Source organism: Pleuronectes platessa, chromosome 16 (assembly GCF_947347685.1).
Source record: "Pleuronectes platessa chromosome 16, fPlePla1.1, whole genome shotgun sequence".
NCBI classification, from domain to species: domain Eukaryota; kingdom Metazoa; phylum Chordata; class Actinopteri; order Pleuronectiformes; family Pleuronectidae; genus Pleuronectes; species Pleuronectes platessa.
Genome location: NC_070641.1, coordinates 24,155,511 through 24,179,549, shown reverse-complemented (window position 1 = coordinate 24,179,549; position 24,039 = coordinate 24,155,511). Strand labels below are relative to the sequence as shown.

Here is a 24,039-nt window from a genome sequence, read left to right as displayed (position 1 = left end):
ATCAAATACTTTTACTTATTAAAACGCACAATTCAAAATTTGACTATATAAATCATGTATACTCCACAGACCTGTTTGTGTGGGACACATTTAGATTCAGAGGAAAACTTAAAACTTCACCTGAATGTGAACTTGAAGGAGGAATACTCATAAAGCTGTTGAGAACTAAAGTTTGTTATTATTCTCGAATAATCAGAATGTGAATAATTACTCAGTATCTAAAAAAATATAAATCAGTTGATATGAAACCTCGTAGACCTCTTTAGGACCTGGTAGACCGCTTTGTGAAGTGGTGTGGGGAGAACCGCATGCAGCTCAACGTGCGAAGACGAGGGAGATGGTGGTGGATTTCAGGAGGAACAAGCCCCTTCCCTCTCCTGTCTGCATCGGTGGGACGGCTGTGGAGGTGGTCCCTGCATACAAGTACCTGGGTGTCACACTGGACAATAAACTGGACTGGTCCACCAACACAGAGGCCGTCTACAAGAAGGGCCTGAGCCGGCTTTATTTCCTGAGGAGGCTCAGGTCCTTCAATGTCTGCAACAAGATGCTGCAGATGTTCTATAAGTCTGTTGTGGCGAGCACCATCTTCTTTGCTGTGGTGTCCTGGGGTGCGGGCATCAAGGCTAAGGACGCCAACAGACTGAAAAAAATGATTAGGAAGGCAGAGTCTGTGGTTGGCTCTAAGCTTGTCACCCTGGAGGAGGTGGTGGAGGACAGGATGCTGGCAAAACTGCTGGCAATCATGGACACTCCCTCCCCCCCCCCCCCTCCACAAAACACTGGACAAGCTAAGGAACAGCTTCAGCCACAGACTCATTCAACCCGCTGCTCTAAGGAACGATACAGGAAGTCGTTCCTCCCAACTGAAATAAGACTATACAACTCCTCTACCTCTGTCAGAGCCACCATCACAGAACTGCACTAAACATACCTGTCTCAATTCATCATTTTATACAATAATATTGTCTTTTGCACACTCAGTCTACATATTCTTACACTCATAGTATATTATATTATCTATTGTATCACCAAATACTCATATTTATACCCGTACTATATATCATATATTATATCATACTCTTTATATATTCTTTCTATATATAAGTCTATATACACATATTTATACATGTGTACATGTTGTTATTATTATTATATTTTACTATTATTATTATTATATATACTGTTGCTGCTATTATTACTATATACTGCTATTATATTGGTATAATTACTTTCATATATAAATATATATTATATACTATATATACTGTACTATTTTTTATATACTGTCTAACAATAACATTACCATCATATCATCAGTACTTTTACCATCATCTGCCACTGCACCTTATCTACCCATTTATCTTGTGTTTCTGTTTTTATTCTTTCTACCGCAATATTCTATATTTTATATTTTATATTTTAGTCTATTGTATTGTATTTTATTGTATTCAAATGTACCGGCTGCTATGACGACTTAATTTCCCTTCGGGGATGAATAAAGTAATCTATCTATCTATCTATCTAGAACTGACTTCTTTGTGTTGCCCTCTGCTGGTCAGACTGAGAATGCAGGTTTCAGGCAGCACATTGGCATCACTTTCTGGAGTCTACGTGTAAATATAAAGCTGCAGTCCATCGTCTGTTAGCTTAGCATAATGGAAACAAGAACCTCTTTAAGATCACTAACATATCATATCTTATGAATTTATTCTGACCCAAAGTCCAAACGTGACGCATCATGATTTCTGGAGGTTTATGTTTTGGAGCGTTTCTGGATTCTGCTCCAGTTCGACATTGTCTGGACAAAATAAAAACATGATCTACAGAAAGTGTGAAGGAGTTTCAGTGATGAAATGAACAGGACACTTGGTTTTCAAAAAACAGCTTCTCAGGTTTATTCAGCAGATTGGTAACATCTCGCTGCTCAAATGTTCACATGATCCCACATCAAGACGACCACGATCCTTAATGGGCCGCGGCAGCTTTGGTGGCGGCTGCTGCTTTGGCAGCTGCGGCGGCGGTGGCTTCGGCGGCGGCTTTGGCGGCGGCTGCGGTGGCTGCGGCGGCTCTGGCTGGGGCGTCCATGTTGATGTCAGTGATTCTGAAGAAATTAATGGTATTATTAAAATCATTTTGAAAATATTATATATCACAACATGTACTGGTCCGTCACTTTAACCGAACCCAGTGATGACAGTGTTCAGTATCCCCCCCCCAACATAAAATAAAATGACAGCTTCTTCAATCAAAATAAAATCTTTTGTTCTTCTGCCTCTAAAACTCTGTTTCCTTCAACCAGCAGGTGTCACCAGATCATCAGGAAGTTTCCATGAGGTTCTTTAAGTTTCGGGCAGAAAACAGGAAGTGCTCATGTAAAACATTATGTAATAAAGATGGTCTACGTGGCCATCTTGTGTTAAACAGGGTCAAACAGGGACTCCATCCGTTTTATATCATTCAAACCAAGCTGATCAGAAACATGAGCAGTGGAACTGGCCAGTGATACTGAAGCAGACAGACTTTAACTGCTGCTGATGTTTCCACAGTGATGAACTAAAGATCACTTCTTCTTCTTCTGTTCATATAAAAGAGTTTTCCAGCCCTGACTTAATTAAAAGTTGTTTCCGTTGAACAGAGCTCAATTTTTTGAACAAACTTTCCATCAGACAAACACGGATGAAGATCTTCATCTTTTACCGCTGGCTGTAAAACAAATGGCCCCTCGGGGATAATGCAGATATCCTTCCTTCCTTCCCAAGATATTTACAGTAAACCAGATTTGTAGGAGAAACAAAGTGAGTGTTCACGTACCTGAGTGTTCGACAGTGAAAAGTGTCTGAGTCCTGATGAGAACTTTTAGGGAGCAGCCCTTATTTATTCACTTCGAGTTTGTGACGCAGCAGGTTGTCGGCTCCGACTGGTTCACAACTAAATTAAGGTGTGGCGAACATCCAGGCCAGTATGAGCCTGTTTTGTCGGAACTGGAGCCTGACAGTTTTGGTGGTGATTCATCTCAGAGAAACGTGTTATGATGTGTGAACTGGGTCACAAAGTGTAATGTGACCCAGTTCACTTTGTTTTTCCCAGTTGAACGTGACTCACACAGTGTTCCAAACTGTTTGAAACACGAGGATGCCAGCGATGGTTCAGTCACAACAACAAACTGCTTCTGAAACGAAGTCATGAACACGTTACGACAGGAAGTTAAACTAAAACGGTTGCACTGTTTGTTACTGCGTCAGTTCTCTGCTGCACCTTCATCACAGAAGAAAACACGACACAACCACTTAAAAAAAATAATAATGTAAGTATTAATATCAATTCAAATTACTGTCTTAATGTTACATCCCTAAGATGTCTAGGGTATGAGGGACAAACAACAAGAAAATAAACAGGACCAAAAACGAGAAAGCCACTGGATGCGCTTTTAAATGAAACAAGTATTTATTAAAGAAGTATAGGTTAACACAAAACACTGTCCCAACTAGAAACGGGAAAACGTAACACAAACACCTACACTGCACACAGTATGTCCACACGGTCTGTCCACACAGTATGACCACACGGTATGTCCACACGGTATGTCCACACGGTATGTCCACACTGTATGTCCACACGGTATGTCCACACGGTTTGTCCAAACGGTATGTCCACACTGTATGTCCACACTGTATGTCCACACGGTATGTCCACACGGTATGTCCAAACGGTATGTCCACACGGTATGTCCACACGGTATGTCCACACGGTCTGTCCACACGGTATGTCCAAACGGTATGTCCACACGGTATGTCCACACGGTATGACCACACGGTATGTCCACACGGTATGACCACACGGTATGTCCACACGGTATGTCCACACACCACGACTTCTACCAAACTGCTGCTTGGCCCTCTGGCGACAGCTGACACTCTGCTCAGGTTCCTATTGGCCACACCCTGAAGCCAGAGTGGCCTCAGCTGTGCCATTAGAGGTGCTTCCAGAGCACCCACCTTGAGGAGACAAGAGAGAGACAAAACACGGCACGTGACACTTAATATTAATATAATATATTAATATATTAATAATATTAATACATTTGTTATTATGCTGTGTATTTAATGTGTGGAACAATATATAATCTCCGTCTCAACAAAACCTTCTCTTTTAAAGACACATTTTTATAGGTTGGTTTCTCCATGTTCTGTTTTTACTGACTTATTTAAAAAAAATAACATGCACACAGTAGACAAATTTTAATCGTTTTTACAAATTACAAAAAATCGACACGGTCTTAAACTTGAAGACCACTTCCCAGATCTAGGTCCTTTTATTTCCTCGGCCAGACTCCACGTGAGCCAGATGGAAGAGTCTGGCCTCACAGACCAGAACGTTTTTAGAATAAAAAAAACTGGTGCTCAAAGCAAAGAGACAATTTAGCAGTGATGAAAAGGACAACAATATGTGTGTTAATTAATTTATTGTTTTCTGTTTTTGTTTCTAACATTTTAAACAGCATGGATGTTTTTCCCTCCCTCTTCCATTGTAGGGGGGTGCGTTTTTTAGCCAGGGAGGAGGGGGGACAGGGTCCACCTGGCCAGCCGGACTGCAACTTTTAGACTCAAAAGATACCTCACAGGTCCTGCAGATCTGGTGTGGAAAGATGTGGCCGGCAGCATCCTTAGGCGTGCCAATAACCTGGGGTTGGATGATGCTCTTTTTTTAATAGCTTCTAAATTCTTAAAATTAAGTGGGTTGCCTCCTTTTTATCAAGGGGTTTCCAATTCATGGGCCCTTTTAACAAAAAAAGGTGCAAAAAAGCAGACTCTCTGTACTGGTTGTTGAGAGAACCACTTGTGAATGGAGATAGACTGGACGTCAGCAACACATCAACACCTGGCCTAATGGCGGCGCTGACCCGGTCTGGAACAGTGACCTTACAGCAGCTGGTGGATGCAGTGGATTCGGTACACAACAACACCCAGGCCCTGGGCCCCCTGCTGGGGCTGCAGTCTACCCGGGTGGCCCAGAGGCTCCTGTAGCTCTGGACCCAGAGGCTCTCCATAAGTGAAAAGGACCTCCTGAGGGCCTACCAGAGGGGGGAGACCGCACCAGATGCTGCAGACCTCTACTCAGAGATTATCCTGAGCCCAGGCCTGGGAGAAAAGAACGGCCCCCTATTAAGTGCAGCCACCAGATCGGACTGAGCAACAGAGTCCCCACTGTGTGGTCACTGTGGTGGGGAGCATGGACCCTGCCCTCAGTAGAGGATTTTATACAAACCTCCCCTCAAGAAAAGAACGGGCGACCTTCAGTGGAGAATTTGACACGGCGCCGTCGCTTCCAACGCTTTTATTTCTATTCTTAATCCCACCGTTCTTAACAAGTGTCCATTTTGGCGACCTGAGTGAGACTATTTATCACGTTTTTACTGAGTGCAAGAGACTGAAAAGTTTCTTCGCTATTTTAACTGCGGTTTTTACTGATTTTAACTTCACTTTTACTGAGAAGGTTTTTATCATGGGAGCTGCCTACAACAAAACAAATAAAGATAAGTGGCAGCTCCTGAACCACCTCTCAGGTGAGGCAAAGATGGCCATTTACATCAGTAGAAAGAACAGGGTAGAGAACAGAGACGGGCAGGAAGCGGGGGGCGGTGTGGCTGGTAAACCTCGGGGCCAGACTCCGACTCGAGTTCAGTTTTTACACAATGGTATCTGGTCTCGAGTCTCTTCATGTGATACTCTGCACCGCAACGAACAATGAGCTGTCCTTTCCACACTTTTTAATAGACTGAGTTTTTTTTACATCAGCACTTTTGTTTTATTTATTTATTGAATAATACTGTAATACTGTAAGCAAGTGTTTATTAAATGAAAAATATGTAGATAAAGTGTTATGTTCTTTTTCTCGAATAATCAGAAATGTGACTAATTAGTCTGTATTTTTTAAATCTAAACAGTTGATATGAAACCTCGTAGACCTCTTTAGAAACTGACTTCTTTGTGTTGCCCTCTACTGGTCAGACTGAGAATGCAGGTTTCAGGCAGCACAATGGCATCACTTTCTGGAGTCTACGTGTAAATATAAAGCTGCAGTCCATCGTCTGTTAGCTTAGCATAATGGAAACAAGAACCTCTTTAAGATCACTAACATATCATATCTTATGTATTTATTCAAACCCAAAGTGCAAACGTGACGCATCATGATTTCTGGAGGTTTATGTGTTAAAAACACGATCTACAGAAACTGTGAAGGAGTTTCAGAGATGAAATGAACAGGACACTTGGTTTTCAAAAAACAGCTTCTCAGGTTTATTCAGCAGATTGGTAACATCTCGCTGCTCAGATGTTCACATGATCCCACATCAAGACGACCATGATCCTTAATGGCCAGCTTTGGTGGCGGCTGCTGCTTTGGCAGCTGCGGCGGCGGTGGCTTCGGCGGCGGCTTTGGCGGCGGCTGCGGTGGCTGCGGCGGCTTTGGCTGGGGCGTCCATGTTGATGTCAGTGATTCTGCAGAAATTAATGGTATTATTAAAATTATTTTGAAAATATTATATATCCCAACATGTACTGGTCCGTCACTTTCACCGAACCCAGTGATGACAGTGTTCAGTATCCCCCCCCCCCCCCCCCCCCCAACATAAAATAAAATGACAGCTTCTTCATTCAAACTGAAATCATTTGTTCTTCTGCCTCTAAAACTCTGTTTCCTTCAACCAGCAGGTGTCACCAGATCATCAGGAAGTTTCCATGAGGTTCTTTAAGTTTCGGGCAGAAAACAGGAAGTGCTGATGTGAAACATTATGTTAATAAAGATGGTCCACGTGGCCATCTTGTGTTAAACAGGGTCAAACAGGGACTCCATCCGTTTTATATCATTCAAACCAAGCTGATCAGAAACATGAGCAGTGGAACTGGCCGGTGATACTGAAGCAGACAGACTTTAACTGCTGCTGATGTTTCCACAGTGATGAAATAAAGATCACTTCTTCTTCTTCTGTTCATATAAAGTTTTCCAGCCCTGACTTAATTAAAAAGTTGTTTCCAATGATTTAACAGAGCTCAGATTTTTTCAGGTTTAGGCCTGAACACATTAATCTGTTTCTTCCACTGAAGGTTTCAGAACAAACTTTCCATCAGACGAACACGGATGAAGATCTTCATCTTTTACCGCTGGCTGTAAAACAAATGGCCCCTCGGGGATAATGCAGATATCCTTCCTTCCTTCCCAAGATATTTACAGTAAACCAGATTTGTAGGAGAAACAAAGTGAGTGTTCACGTACCTGAGTGTTCGACAGTGAAAAGTGGGTGAGTCCTGATGAAAACTTTTAGGGAGCAGCCCTTATTTATTCACTTCGAGTTTGTGACGCAGCAGGTTGTCGGCTCCGACTGGTTCACAACAAAATTAAGGTGTGGCGAACATCCGTGCCAGTTTGAACTTGTTTTGTCGTAACTGGAGCCTGACCTCAGTTTTGGTGGTGATTCATCTCAGAGAAACGTGTTATGATGTGTGAACTGGGTCACAAAGTGTAATGTGACCCAGTTCACTTTGTTTTTCCCAGTTGAACGTGACTCACACAGTGTTCCAAACTGTTTGAAACACGAGGATGCCAGCGATGGTTCAGTCACAACAACAAACTGCTTCTGAAACGAAGTCATGAACACGTTACGACAGGAAGTTAAACTAAAACGGTTGCACTGTTTGTTACTGCGTCAGTTCTCTGCTGCACCTTCATCACAGAAGAAAACACGACACAACCACTTAAAAAAAATAATAATGTAAGTATTAATATCAATTCAAATTACTGTCTTAATGTTACATCCCTAAGATGTCTAGGGTATGAGGGACAAACAACAAGAAAATAAACAGGACCAAAAACGAGAAAGCCACTGGATGCGCTTTTAAATGAAACAAGTATTTATTAAAGAAGTATAGGTTAACACAAAACACTGTCCCAACTAGAAACGGGAAAACGTAACACAAACACCTACACTGCACACAGTATGTCCACACGGTCTGTCCACACAGTATGACCACACAGTATGTCCACACGGTTTGTCCAAACGGTATGTCCACACTGTATGTCCACACTGTATGTCCACACGGTATGTCCACACGGTATGTCCAAACGGTATGTCCACACGGTCTGTCCACACTGTATGTTCACACGGTATGTCCACACGGTATGTCCACACGGTCTGTCCACACGGTATGTCCAAACGGTATGTCAACACGGTATGTCCACACGGTATGACCACACGGTATGTCCACACGGTATGTCCACACGGTATGACCACACGGTATGTCCACACGGTATGTCCACACACCACGACTTCTACCAAACTGCTGCTTGGCCCTCTGGCGACAGCTGACACTCTGCTCAGGTTCCTATTGGCCCCACCCTGAAGCCAGAGTGGCCTCAGCTGTGCCATTAGAGGTGCTTCCAGAGCACCCACCTTGAGGAGACAAGAGAGAGACAAAACACGGCACTTGACACTTAATATTAATATAATATATTAATATATTAATAATATTAATACATTTGTTATTATGCTGTGTATTTAATGTGTGGAACAATATATAATCTCCGTCTCAACAAAACCTTCTCTTTTAAAGACACATTTTTATAGGTTGGTTTCTCCATGTTCTGTTTTTACTGACTTATTTAAAAAAAATAACATGCACACAGTAGACAAATTTTAATCGTTTTTACAAATTACAAAAAATCGACACGGTCTTAAACTTGAAGACCACTTCCCAGATCTAGGTCCTTTTATTTCCTCGGCCAGACTCCACGTGAGCCAGATGGAAGAGTCTGGCCTCACAGACCAGAACGTTTTTAGAATAAAAAAAACTGGTGCTCAAAGCAAAGAGACAATTTAGCAGTGATGAAAAGGACAACAATATGTGTGTTAATTAATTTATTGTTTTCTGTTATTGTTTCTAACATTTTAAACAGCATGGATGTTTTTCCCTCCCTCTTCCATTGTAGGGGGGTGCGTTTTTTAGCCAGGGAGGAGGGGGGACAGGGTCCACCTGGCCAGCCGGACTGCAACTTTTAGACTCAAAAGATACCTCACAGGTCCTGCAGATCTGGTGTGGAAAGATGTGGCCGGCAGCATCCTTAGGCGTGCCAATAACCTGGGGTTGGATGATGCTCTTTTTTTAATAGCTTCTAAATTCTTAAAATTAAGTGGGTTGCCTCCTTTTTATCAAGGGGTTTCCAATTCATGGGCCTTTTTAACAAAAAAAGGTGCAAAAAAGCAGACTCTCTGTACTGGTTGTTGAGAGAACCACTTGTGAATGGAGATAGACTGGACGTCAGCAACACATCAACACCTGGCCTAATGGCGGTGCTGACCCGGTCTGGAACAGTGACCTTACAGCAGCTGGTGGATGCAGTGGATCCGGTACACAACAACACCCAGGCCCTGGGCCCCCTGCTGGGGCTGCAGTCTACCCGGGTGGCCCAGAGGCTCCTGTAGCTCTGGACCCAGAGGCTCTCCATAAGTGAAAAGGACCTCCTGAGGTTCTACCAGAGGGGGGAGACCGCACCAGATGCTGCAGACCTCTACTCAGAGATTATCCTGAGCCCAGGCCTGGGAGAAAAGAACGGCCCCCTATTAAGTGCAGCCACCAGATCGGACTGAGCAACAGAGTCCCCACTGTGTGGTCACTGTGGTGGGGAGCATGGACCCTGCCCTCAGTAGAGGATTTTATACAAACCTCCCCTCAAGAAAAGAACGGGCGACCTTCAGTGGAGAATTTGACACGGCGCCGTCGCTTCCAAAGCTTTTATTTCTATTCTTAATCCCACCGTTCTTAACAAGTGTCCATTTTGGCGACCTGAGTGAGACTATTTATCACGTTTTTACTGAGTGCAAGAGACTGAAAAGTTTCTTCGCTATTTTAACTGCGGTTTTTACTGATTTTAACTTCACTTTTACTGAGAAGGTTTTTATCATGGGAGCTGCCTACAACAAAACAAATAAAGATAAGTGGCAGCTCCTGAACCACCTCTCAGGTGAGGCAAAGATGGCCATTTACATCAGTAGAAAGAACAGGGTAGAGAACAGAGACGGGCAGGAAGCGGGGGCGGTGTGGCTGGTAAACCTCGGGGCCAGACTCCGACTCGAGTTCAGTTTTTACACAATGGTATCTGGTCTCGAGTCTCTTCATGTGATACTCTGCACCGCAACGAACAATGAGCTGTCCTTTCCACACTTTTTAACAGACTGAGTTTTTTTTACATCAGCACTTTTGTTTTATTTATTTATTGAATAATACTGTAATACTGTAAGCAAGTGTTTATTAAATGAAAAATATGTAGATAAAGTGTTATGTTCTTTTTCTCGAATAATCAGAAATGTGACTAATTAGTCTGTATTTTTTAAATCTAAACAGTTGATATGAAACCTCGTAGACCTCTTTAGAAACTGACTTCTTTGTGTTGCCCTCTACTGGTCAGACTGAGAATGCAGGTTTCAGGCAGCACAATGGCATCACTTTCTGGAGTCTACGTGTAAATATAAAGCTGCAGTCCATCGTCTGTTAGCTTAGCATAATGGAAACAAGAACCTCTTTAAGATCACTAACATATCATATCTTATGTATTTATTCAAACCCAAAGTGCAAACGTGACGCATCATGATTTCTGGAGGTTTATGTGTTAAAAACACGATCTACAGAAACTGTGAAGGAGTTTCAGAGATGAAATGAACAGGACACTTGGTTTTCAAAAAACAGCTTCTCAGGTTTATTCAGCAGATTGGTAACATCTCGCTGCTCAGATGTTCACATGATCCCACATCAAGACGACCATGATCCTTAATGGCCAGCTTTGGTGGCGGCTGCTGCTTTGGCAGCTGCGGCGGCGGTGGCTTCGGCGGCGGCTTTGGCGGCGGCTGCGGTAGCTGCGGCGGCTTTGGCTGGGGCGTCCATGTTGATGTCAGTGATTCTGCAGAAATTAATGGTATTATTAAAATTATTTTGAAAATATTATATATCCCAACATGTACTGGTCCGTCACTTTCACCGAACCCAGTGATGACAGTGTTCAGTATCCCCCCCCCCCCCCCCCCCCCAACATAAAATAAAATGACAGCTTCTTCATTCAAACTGAAATCATTTGTTCTTCTGCCTCTCAAACTCTGTTTCCTTCAACCAGCAGGTGTCACCAGATCATCAGGAAGTTTCCTTGAAGCCTTTTTAGGTTTAGGGCTGAAAACAGGAAGTGCTGATGTGAAACATTATGTTAATAAAGATGGTCTACGTTGTCATCTTGTGTTAAACAGGGTCAAACAGGGACTCCATCCATTTTATATCATTCAAACCAAATTGATCAGAAACATGAGCAGTGGAACTGGCCGGTGAAACTGAAGCAGACAGACTTTAACTGCTGCTGATGTTTCCACAGTGATGAAATAAAGATCACTTCTTCTTCTGTGCATATAAACTAGTTTTCCAGTTTTTCAGAACAAACTTTCCATCAGACGAACACAGATGAAGATCTTCATCTTTTACCACTGGCTGTAAAACAAATGGCCCCTCTGGGATAATGCAGATATCCTTCCTTCCTTCCCAAGATATTTACAGTAAACCAGATTTATAGAATCAGAATCAGAATTATTTTATTTGCCAAGTATGTTTGCACATACAGGAAATTGCCGTGTGTCGTTGGTGCACTGCACATAAAACAACAATATAAAAACAATATAGAACAACACATATACAGTAACATAGTTATGGGCACGTGCGGTGCTAAACAAAGTGAGTGTTCACGTACCTTAGTGTTCGACAGTGAAAAGTGTCTGAGTCCTGATGAAAACTTTTAGGGAGCACCTCTTATTTATTCACTTCGAGTTTGTGACGCAGCATGTTGTCAGCTCTGACTGGTTCACCACAAAAGGAAGGTGTGGCGAACATCCAGGCCAGTATGAACTTGTTTTGTAACACATTTTAAATGGATGTCTCCTGCATCATTAAAATTAATGACGCAGTTTAAATGGAACTCATCAGCTCGCGTGGTTCATGTAAAAAATAATAAATAAACATTCGTATTGCACCACAGCTTGGTTGTATTTCCTCTTGTGAAGCTTTCTTTAAATCTTTGAAAAAATTTTAAGGACCCATCGTATGCCCATTTCACCACAGTTGATATGGCTCCTTGGGGTCTTAATCAAATGTCTGTAACATATTTTGGTCAAAATACCACAAGGATCATTTAAAGCAGCCCTCCTCAGATTGACCTGTTTTGAGTGTAAGTGAATGATTCTGAACCAAACCAGGGGATTTTATTTTTGAAATTGACACTTTGAACCAAACAGTTCTAAAAGTTGATTTAACTTTTAAAAGATGCAGCAACAGTTTAACTCGATGGTAAACTGCATTTAACTCAGATTCACTGATGAGAACCTCTTTGTTTCCATCTGAATTCTTCGCTGCAGCTTTTCACAGAGAGAACAACATGTGGTGACTCTTCAGTGATGAGGTTTCTCCTCTGTGCTTCTTTCATGTGTCGACGGTGCCTTCGTCTCAGACAATACAATTCTTCACTTTCCAACACACTGGTTCAGAAATAATCAATCTAACAAACCGAGGCGTCGTGTTTTCAGGTTGTTTGTTCGTCCCGTCCTTGTGAACACGATATATCAGCAACACCATAAAGGAATCTCTTCACATTTGGTACAAACACTCAGTTTGACTCAAAGATGAACTGAATAGATTTTGGTGTTTTAGTTCAAAGGTCAAGGTCACGATGACCACATGTTCTTGTGAAGGTGATTTATCCGAATCCCCCGTAACATTCACTCTGACTCACGTGAGCTTGTTATCTTACGAACGCCTCGACTGAATCCTTTTGTCTCTAACGTTCACTTGGAATCACAGACTCAATGATTATATTTCAGAGATCAAAGATCACAGTGCATCATGTTGCATGAATTTATTTTCTATCGTCTGAGGTTCACTCCCTGACTCGCTTTATATTTCTGAAGTTTCTAACAGCCTCTGAAGATTGGTGATGATTCATCAGAGAGAAATGTGTTATGATGTGTGAACTGGGTCACAAAGTGACATGTGATCCAGTTCACCCTATTGTTATTCCCAGTTGAACGTGACTCACACAGTGTTCCAACCGGTTTGAACACGATGATGCCAGACAAATCAACATCTGCTTCTGAATCTAGGTCATGAACATGTTACAACAGGAAGTTAATCTGAAACAAGTGTTCTCTTTGTTTCTGCGCCAGTTCTTTGCTGCACCTTCATCACAGAAGAACACACGACACACTCACTCTGAGTCTTTCAGCTTTTTATTGAACACTTAAAAAATTCACAAATAAAATGGCATTTATAGATCAAGATACTGCGGAACAAATGATGAACATATAAATGAGACACAAGACAGACATGAATGTGCAGCCTCACGTTCCTCTTTCGGTGGAAGCATTTCCAACACATGTCACAGCGGTGCGGTTTCCCTCGGTGTGCGTGCTGCCGTGCTGTATCAGCGAGGCGTGGTCATTTCAGAGGTTTGATTGTGATTCATCTCAGAGAAATGTGTTATGATGAAGTTGCTAAATGAAGAGTTTAAATATGACCCAGTTCACTTTGTTTGTCCCAGTTTAACATGACTCACGCAGTGTTCCAACCTGTTTGAACACGATGATGCCAGACAAATCAACATCTGCTTCTGAATCTAGGTCATGAATACGTTACAACAGGAAGTTAATCTGAAACGGTCGCTTTGTTTGTTTCTGTGCCAGTTCTCTGCTGCACCTTCATCACAGAAGGAAACACGACACTCTGAGTCTTTCAGCTTTTTATTGATCAATATGAAATTGCACAAATAAAATGTCATTTATAGATTAAGATATCAAGATAGATCACGTGAGAGCCGAGTTAACTAGAAATGTGATTAATTTTAATTAATTATGAATAAAATCATGTCACATCAGGTAAACTTTTAAAAATGCACTTAGTTTAAATATGTTAAAGCAGTTTAGCATCTCGTACTTCTGTCTTTTAGGAAGAACGTGGTTCAGATGAGAAGTAAGCACACTTAGTGACGTCAGGGAAATAAACGGAAACTCTGAATGTTTTATTATGTAATGGAGTTTGGACACGTGTAGGTAGAAGATGGGCCCGGTTACTGTTAGCATTTAGCTAACCTTATCACAGTCATTTTAGAGGGAAACAAGGTTTCAGCAGAGGAACCGGAGTGATCCAGAGCTAGGGTTGACAACCGTCCCTTGAAAAAAGGAATCGTCCCGTATTGAGCTGAAAAGAGACGCACTTTGTCCCGTATTACTGTGAGATTTAAAAAATGGTCAGTTAAAGGCCAATGGAAAATGAATAACGCTTTATATGAAAACATTTGCAGTAAACTTGTTCCCGGGCAATATCCTGCTCTGGGATCAATGAGCTGACAGCATATTCACACACGAGTACGATGATACAGAATACGCTCATCCCATTGGTCGAGGAGGTACTTGTAAATCAATGCTATAGAGCAGGGGTGTCCAAACTTTTAATCCCGAGGGCCATATACGAAGGTCTGGGCCACTCACGCCGCCAAGCCCCCCTGCCCTGGAGAAGACTTGACAGAGCGCCTCAATCGCGTCGAGTCGTGTCATTCGTTCATTTCCTGCATGAAATTCCTGCATTAACATTAGTTACTTTACAGATTACTTGATTTTAAAAGTAACTAAGATAGATTACAAGTGACTTTATTAGTAACATTCAGCAGCTGCCGACAACACCCCCATCGCCTCAACATAAAAATGTTAAGGCGGCAATGTTTTGTCAACACTCACTTTATTAGATGCCGCCGGAGGGGGCCCCCCGTGCGAATGGAGGGTTCCCCCAGTGGGCGCCGTATCTGAAGTGATCCGCGAGAAGGGACCGACACACGTCCAGAGTCGCCGCCGCCGACCGCGTTCCGCACCGCCGACGGACACCGCCCCGCGGCCCAAGAGAATGAAAGCCCCCGCACCAGTGACGCGGTAAGGGGCCACGGACGAGGACCTTCCCCCAAACGAACATCGAGTCCTGCCGCACACCGAGCCTCTGGCGGCTTGGAGAGGAGGGCGACGGGGCGAGTGCACCCCCAGCCGCGGCACGTGCCCAGCGGTTTAACCACAAATAACAAAATAGTAACTCACAGTGACTTGGACAAGTAACTTTAATCTGATTACTGGTTTGGAAATAGTAACACGTTAGATTACTCGTTACTGAAAAAAGTGGTCAGATTAGAGTAACGCGTTACCGGCATCACTGGTTGACAGTGACACAGACGCCGACACTGCTTTACGGGGCGGTACAGCTTACATGTGTTATATGTTTTTCTACAGATGTTCTGTTTGCCGTTTTGTTATTGCACAAAAAATGTGCATCATATCAGGATGGATGTTCTGCTTTCTATCTATTTTTTTATATTAATGTATACGGTTTTAAGTTAAGCAAGACAGGTTTGTGTTTAAGAAAGATTCTCATTGTATTTGGTTAATTTAGTTTATTATTAAAGTGAATTTCTGGATAATAATTGGTTTTCCATGTGTTCATGTCACTCCAAATGTTAATATACATATATGTAAATTAACATGTAAAGTTGAGTTGATCAATATGATAGTTACACTCTATCAATAAAGTTTCATAGCGTATATTAATGTTTGTGGTTCTATGAGAAAAAGAGACAACCCTCGTCCACATATTTGATTTGTTATAAGTGATTGAATAAAACATGTCGGTCACATCAACAACATAGATCCCATTATATTATACATTTATATAGTGTTTTTTAAATCTTGGTTGTGTGTCTTTCTGTGGTCGAGTCAACACAACCATAGAAAGACACACTCTGTAGTTCTACTGTCTCTTTATGGTATTTTTACCTCTTTTGGGCCATTTTAAAATCTTTTGTCCTCACTTGTCTCTCTGCCGTTGTTTTGTGTCTTTGTAGTAGTTTTGTGTTTTTTTAGTAGTGTGTCTCTTTTTGTATCTCATGGCTGTTTTGTGTGTCTGCATTGTGCTTTGTATCCGTCTTGAAAACAGACTCATGCCCATCCATGGCCCACTTCCTTAAAACCTCCTAAATTCAACTTTGTTTGCAGAAAAGAGACGGGCAGCAAGCGGGGGGGGGCGGTGTGGCTGGTAAACCTCGGGGCCAGACTCCGACTCGAGTTCAGTTTTTACACAATGGTATCTGATCTCGAGTCTCTTCATGTGATACTCTGCACCGCAACGAACAATGAGCTGTCTGTTCCACACTTTTTAACGGATTGAGTTTTTTTTACATCAGCACTTTTGATTTATTTATTTATTGAATAATACTGTAATACTGTAAGCAAGTGTTTATTAAATGAAAAATATGTAAATAAAGTGTTTATGAAAAATCTAAAAAAACATAATTCTCTCTCTCTCTCTCTAACTGGTACATTTTCTCTCTCTCTCTCTTTCTCTCTCTCTATAAAGCTGTTGAGAACTAAAGAGCGTTCTTTTTCTCGAATAATCAGAAATGTGAATAATTAGTCTGTATTTTTTAAATCTAAATAAGTTGATATGAAACCTCGTAAACCTCTTTAGAAACTGACTTCTTTATGTTGCCCTCTGCTGGTCAGACAGAGAATGCAGGTTTCAGGCAGCACATTGGCATCACTTTCTGGAGTCTACGTGTAAATATAAAGCTGCAGTCCATCGTCTGTTAGCTTAGCATAATGGAAACAAGAACCTCTTTAAGATCACTAACATATCATATCTTATGTATTTATTCAAACCCAAAGTCCAAACGTGACACATCATGATTTCTGGAGGTTTATGTGTTAAAAACACGATCTACAGAAACTGTGAAGGAGTTTCAGAGATGAAATGAACAGGACACTTGGTTTTCAACAAACAGCTTCTCAGGTTTATTCAGCAGATTGGTAACATCTCGCTGCTCAGATGTTCACATGATCCCACATCAAGACGACCACGATCCTTAAGGGGGGGCGGCGGCGGCGGCGGCAGCAGCGATGGCAGCGGCTTCAGCGGCAGCTACTGCGGTGGCTGCGGCTTTTGCGGCGGCAGCCCCGAGGGTTGCGGCGGCGGTGGCGGCGGCGGTGGCGGCGGCGGCTGCGGCAGTTGCCACGGCGGTGGCGGCTGCGGCTGCGGTGGCTGCGGCGGCTTTGTCGATGGTTTCTGTGGCTGCGGTGGCGGCTGCGGCGGTGGTGGCTGTGGCGGCGGCCGCCGTGGCGGCGGTGGTGGCGGTTGTGGATGCGGCGGCTGCGGCTTTGTCAAAGATGGTTGCTTGGGCTGCGGCGGCGGTGGCGGCGGCAGCAGCCGCGGCGGTAGCAGCCGCGGTGGCGGCTTCCTCGGCTGCTATTGCTGCGGCAGCGGCGGTGGCTGCTGCGGCGGCGGCATTGGCTTTGATGGTTGCTATGGATGCGGTGGCGACGTCGGCGGCGGTGGCCGCAGCGACTGCGGCGGCGTTGGCGGCGATGGTGGCGGCGGCTGCGGCAGCGTCGGCGGCGGTGACAACGGCGGCGGCGGCGGCTGCGGCTGCAGCGGCTTGGGCTGCGGGGTCGATGGCTTCAGTGATTCTGCAGAGATTAATGGTATTATTATAATTATTATGATAATATTATATATCACAACATGTACGGCTCCCTAACTTTCACCGAACCCAGTGATGACAGTGTTCAATATCTGTGTGTGATGCCCCCCCCCCAACATAAAATCAAATGAAATTTTCTTCTTTCAAACTAAAATCATTTGTTCTTCTGCCTCTCAAACTCTGTTTCCTTCAACCAGCAGATGTCACCAGATCATATCTGACGAGGCATTTATTTCTTATGAGAATGTCGTCCGACATGCTCCGCGGCGCTCACACGCCCCCACTGCGCCCCTCCTCCTCCATCTCCTCCTCCTCCATCTCCTACTCCTCCATCTCCTCCTCCTCCTCCTCCTGAGGCCAAACGGCTGCAGCCCCTTCTTCTCTGACCCGCAGCATCAGACAAACAGGTAATGACGGTGTTTGTGCAATCCCCCGAAGTTGTTTGGATATAAATGAACCACAACATTAGCCCAGCTGAAAACATTACGTCGCAACTGTTCCGACGTTTCCTGAAAAATAAATAAACAAAAAACTCAGGAAATCGTGATTTCAAAGCCTTTTCCAGCTGTTTACTGACGTTTGTCATGCTTAATGAAGAGAGAGAGAGAGAGAGAGAGAGAGAGAGAGAGAGAGATACAGACAGACAGACAGACAGGCAGGCAGAATTTAAAGGCAGTTTTACTGTTCTACAAATTAGACAAGTTCTCTAGTTTTGTTTCATTTAAAATCATAATAATCAAGTAATTATTGAAATGAAAGGTAGGTCTTAAGTTGAGCTATATGCCAGTCTGGTGAGGTATATTGTGGTATATTATTAGTGTAATGCTGCTAATACTTCAACTCTGTCAGAAAACAGTAAAAAAAAAAGTGTGTTTACTGTGTTGTCAGCTTTATAGAGATTATGTAAGTCACTCTTGATAATTATGCACAACATTGATTTATCTCATTTACAAAATTTGCAGCATAATGCCCAGAAAAGAGAGACTCCAAAAGCAGAAGGACGGAACTGCAGCAAGCAGCTCAGGGTAGCAGCTCTCTTTTATCTTGGATCAGGCCATCAACTAGTAAAACAAATGAGGGTATTTAATAAACAGTAGTATAAGTTGAAAATATCCAACTATGTTTTTTATTTATTAATTATTATAATTTTTAATTTCATATATAATTTTGACAATGGGTGCCCTTTTTTGGGGGTTTTAGCACCTGCCCCCCAAAATGTCTGTGCACGTGCCTGCCCCTCTGGGATAATGCAGATATCCTTCCTTCCTTCCCAAGATATTTACAGTAAAACCAGATTTATAGAAGAAACAAAGTGAGTGTTCACGTACCTGATTGTCGAAAATAAGAAAATGATTTGTCCGACAGTGAAGAGTGAGAGAGCCATTTTGAGAACTTAAGGGAGCAGACCTTATAAAAGTTCACGTCAAGTTCGTGATGCAGCAGGTTGTCGGCTCTGACTGGTTCACAACAAAATTAAGGTGTGGTGAACATCCAGGCGAGTGTGAATCTATTTTGTAGTAACTGGAGCCTGAGTCATCGCTTGACTGTCGACCAATCAGAGCAGATTGGTACAACAATGGTTAATGTAAGTCATCCACCCCAAGTGTTGTGCAAGTTCACACCTCTCATGAACTAGTTCATACAAGTAAACATGAATAGTTCACGTACATAGTTCACCATTTAAATTCTGAACTAATTCATAGTTCAGTTCATTTCATAGTTTTAAGGTGGAAGGTGAGAATTAAGACTTAACTTGTTAAAGAAAACTTTATCCATCACTACCCCTTTACTGTCGGAATCTTTATCAGACAGTGTATAAAAATACCACAGATAATAATAACGTGCATCGGCTGTAGTTTATGAGTCTGCGTCTCTGCTTTCTCTTGCCAATTGTATATGAGACTGAAAGCTGTTGTGTTGCAGGTATGGCCTGGCCCTTTAAGGAAAGTTTGTAGTGTGTGACGTAGTGCACCTGGGTATTGTGGGGAAACACGCTAAAAGTGTGTGTATAACGAGAAGTGAACGACCACCTAGAGCTGATGAGAGTGATGCTCCTGCTGTATATCCGAGAAATAAAGTGGACGCATTCCCAGTAAAGAAACATCTCCTCCTCCTTATTCACAGAGCGGCCCGGATGGCTGTTTACCGGCAGAAAGAGAGCCAAGATAACCAGTGAGCTGAGCTCCAGACTACGGCTCGGAGCCGAGTCACTGGCCAGGGAAGATATCACTTGGAATACGTTGCTTGTTTCTTCCACATGTGTGTGCGATGAATCATAGGTAACGTAGTGCGAAGTCGAGTTAGCTGGTTTAGGTTAGGCTACATCGCGGACATTTCGCCCGCACTGAGCAGCGACATGGTTCTAGCATGCGATTTCCTCAGGAGAAAGTATTGAAATGTCCTGAGGGTCAGTGAACAGGTAGGGGTCGGGCACGTGACAGTTCAAGGCCAATTGTAAGGTTTTGGGGGGAGGAGTAGGACCCAGACGCAGAGTTTTAAAATAAAAGGTAATTTTAATTAAACAAACGTGAACACTACAGGGGAAAAACAAAGCACAAGGAAGCTTACATGTGGCTCAGGAGATCAGGACAGGGCAGGACAGGAATGCGGAACAGGAAAGCAACAAAACAACGAACAACCACAACAAGAGCAACAACAACAAGAACAGCAAGAACAATCTGACAAGGACAAAGGGAAGGACAGAGGCCCACATACACAGAGGGAAGGCAGGGGCAACCAAAACCAGGTGCAACACATGAGGACCGGGGTAGACTATCAACAACAGGAAGTGAAGACAGAAACAACACACAAGGAACAGAGACGACAAAATAAAGCATGAAACAGAAACGAAGAGTGCAAGCATGAAAACAACTCAAACACAAACAACAGAGATCTACCACATAACCAGAAAACACTTACAGAATTTGGCCTGACAAATACAACCTAAATTGCCAGACTGTTACATCAATGGCTGTAGGGTTTTGTGGTATTGGCAGGCTCTCATTGGCTGATGAGTTGGCATGTCAAGGGTGAATGAGGAAGTGGAGTGAAGAATACGGTGGTGGATGATAGGAGTGTCGGAGTTACGAACAAGAAGTGTGTCGTGTTCGTTGGACTTTAATAAAGTTACACATAAAGAGAGAAGTTTCTTGTCATCTATTCGCGAGGACGCTACAATATGAACGTGTTCACCGTTCAAATTCATTATTTGTCATTAAGTTGCTTTCAGTTCACATTTCTCATAAAAGTTGCGTGAGTTCATGCAAAAACACTGTCCTCCCCAGTATGTGAATTGAGTTCAAACAGGTAACCAGTATATTCATTGTCAGTTGTCAAACTGGTGATTGAAGGTGGCGAGTAAGACTTCTCGCTTCTTGATCATCTTTGTGGAGAAATGCACATGTTCAGGAGCAAATAAAAACATAGCTTTTCACTCTTATTTCAATGAATCGACATCTTTCAGAGAAGTTGTACCTCAATGTGGCCTCGCTGCTTAAATAAAGGATTAAAAATACTAAATAAAATATATCAAAATATACATCCTCATGTCAAACTAAGTGAACTAGGCACATTGTGAGACTTTCAGAGAACACCACAGTAATTTCTATCTGCAATCGGTGTGACTCTTCATGTGCAGCCTCACGTTCATCTTTCCCACACACGTCACAGCGGTGCGGTTTCTCCCCGGTGTGCGAGCTGCCGTGTTGTGAAATGCAATGCACAAAGTGAAATGTGACCCAGTTCACTTTGTTTTTCCCAGTTTAATGAACTCACAGTGTTCCAACCTGTTGGAAACACGATGATGCCAGCGATGGTTCAGTCACATCAACAAAATGCTTCTGAAACTAGGTCATGAACATGTTACGATCAGGAAGTTAAACTGAAACGTGGCTCTCTTTGTTTCTGCACCAGTTCTCTAATGCAACATTAATGAAAGAACATTTGTGAAAGAAAAATATTTATTATCAATATAATATAGTATAAAAACACAAATTACTAACAACGTGCTAACTAAACAAAGATGTGTATGTGTGTGTGTGTCTATGTTAATCGGTTAGCACCTTCCTGTGTGCTTCTAAGATGGTCGCTGGTCAACCTAAAGAAACAGCCCCCCTTCTTTTGAAGTGGTTTTACGACAGGTAGCGTGGGAGGAGTTAACTATGTGAAGAGATATGCGTGTGTCTGTGTTGGTGTTAAGTTAGAAAAAGGGTGTAGAATGAAATGCAAAGAAAGACTGGGGAGGAGGAGCCTAGCAAACTAACATTACTTTCGAATAACTTATAACCAAAGTATCACAACACAAATCAAACTTATAAACACCACACAAAATCAAATAAACAGTCTTGCTTAGCCTAGTATAATTGTTAAGCCCAGTTGTGTTACTCGTGCGAGGAAAAGGGAAAAAGGAAGTTGCAGTTCAGTTCGCAGTTCTTTGAAGTCTTTTGGCTGGTCGTATGGTTTCTACCTTCGTGGTTCTGTTGGGCTGTGGAACTCAGTTGCTGGTTGAAGTTCCCCTGCAGGACATTGAGTTGCTACTAGGAGTTTGGTAGAGCTTGAGTTGCGAGGAGGTTTCCTTGGTGAGATGAGCTGGAAGCTGCACCTTTGCGCTCCTCTCGTAGAGTTGGATGCAAAGAGAAGATACGACCTGGAGAAATCAGGCTTCTCCTGTCGGCGATGCAGGAAGAGAGGCTGGACATCCTTCCGCCCTCAGACGGATTGAAGAAAGAGATCGAGGAGGGGGAGAAGCGGGCTTATATGGCCCCGGGACCTCACAGGTCATGGGGTCCAGAGTGACCAATATCCAACATATCCAACACTTCCTTAATTTTTCTTACAGGAATTTGTGAATTTAGATACCTATTGGACATGAACAGAATTACACCCACAATCAGGCCAATTTGCTTGATGGAAAGATTCCATAAAGTGTTCCACAAAATTTGGCAATGAAATATCATATGATTAACCAAATTATGCAATATGCCCAAAAAATTACTAGGGAAATGAGGTTCAGACCCAGTTTATATCAAATGCAATTTTTAACTGTTGTAATACAATATGAACACCAACAAAAATAATGAAACAAAAAACAATAAGTCTACTTGTTTTTTATTTTCTTGTTTTTTATTCTTTTTTTTGCCAAACATACATTTCATGATAAAGTCAATTAGAAGAGCAGCGTAGCATGCATCACATTTCAATTGCAGGCATAATCAGAGTTAATGTGTTGAGAAAAAAAAAGAAGCAAAGAATGATAAAGATAATGAATAAATATATAATAATAATAATAATAATAATAATAATAATAATAATAATAATAATAATAATACCATGATTTTTCCAATTTGTAAATCTGTGGATATTAGAATTGCCACATTATACAGCAAGTAAATTGTCTCTTGTCTCAAACACACTTTCCAGTCCATGACAGGTTTTAAAATTACGAGGTCACCATTGAGCTTTATCACTGCAATGAACACTGACTTGATATCTATAAGATCTGCAGGAAATCTCCATCCTAATAACGTAAATTACAAAACACATTAGAAAGCAGGATAATTCAGTCAGCATCTGAAATGCATTCTACATAATTCCCTTCCCATGTGCCCTCCCTCCACCCCAACCCAGCATCCCCTTAACAACAACAATAAATAAATAAATAAACATGTAATGCACTGTGCTATGCTAAAGATATTATGAATAGACCACAGTCTGTTATTTGGGTTAAATTGTCATAATATGTAAGAAAATGCCTCCATACCCTTTCAAATGTGTCTGTAACTCCCCTCAGTGTATATTTAATCTTTTCAAGCTTCAAATAGAACATGATCTCTTTAAGCCTTCTTGTATGAGATGGTGGCACCGGCCTCTTCCAGTTAAGGAGGGTAAGGCGTCGAGCTAGCAGAGTGGTAAAGGCGATCACAACATGCATGTCAACCGACCCTACTGTGCCTTCAGGCATCACCCCAAAGAGTGCAATGACAGGTTGAGGTTAAATCGTCATGTCATAGATGTCACTAAGCGATGCAAAGATTTTCTTCCAATATGTTTGGAGGCTCGAACATAGCCAAAACATATGTAGCCAGGTTGCAGTGGCTAGCTTACATTGGTCACATGTGGGATCAGTATTAGGGTATATTCTTGCTAATTTCTCTTTGGTGAAATGGAGACGATGAACTATCTTAAACTGTATTAGACCGTGCCTCGCACAGGGGGACGAGGATTGAACCCGGTCAAGGATTGAGCCCACTGACCATCAGCAAATGAAAGGCCTAGGTATTGTTCCCAAATTGTCCTTAGGTTATTCAGAGACTGCGGGTTTATGGGTTAGGGTTAGTAGCCTGTATCGATGCACTCTGCAAGCCAAAATGCTAAGTTAAGAGGCAAGGGGGCTGTAACCAGTGAATGGAGTTGTAATTTAAAAGATTCCAATTTAACCCAAGCGGGAGTTTCCAC

At 42.5% G+C, this 24,039-nt stretch overlaps 1 long non-coding RNA gene across 1 annotated transcript; it reads right to left on the bottom strand.

The window, feature by feature from the left end:
- Positions 1 to 1,873: 1,873 nt before the first annotated feature.
- On the bottom strand, positions 1,874 to 3,232 carry LOC128458113 (uncharacterized). The gene is made up of 2 exons (XR_008341986.1): positions 2,815 to 3,232; positions 1,874 to 2,104 (listed from the first exon to the last, which is right to left on the bottom strand). It is a non-coding gene; the product is annotated as an uncharacterized LOC128458113 (long non-coding RNA).
- Between the last annotated feature and the right edge of the window lie 20,807 nt (positions 3,233 to 24,039).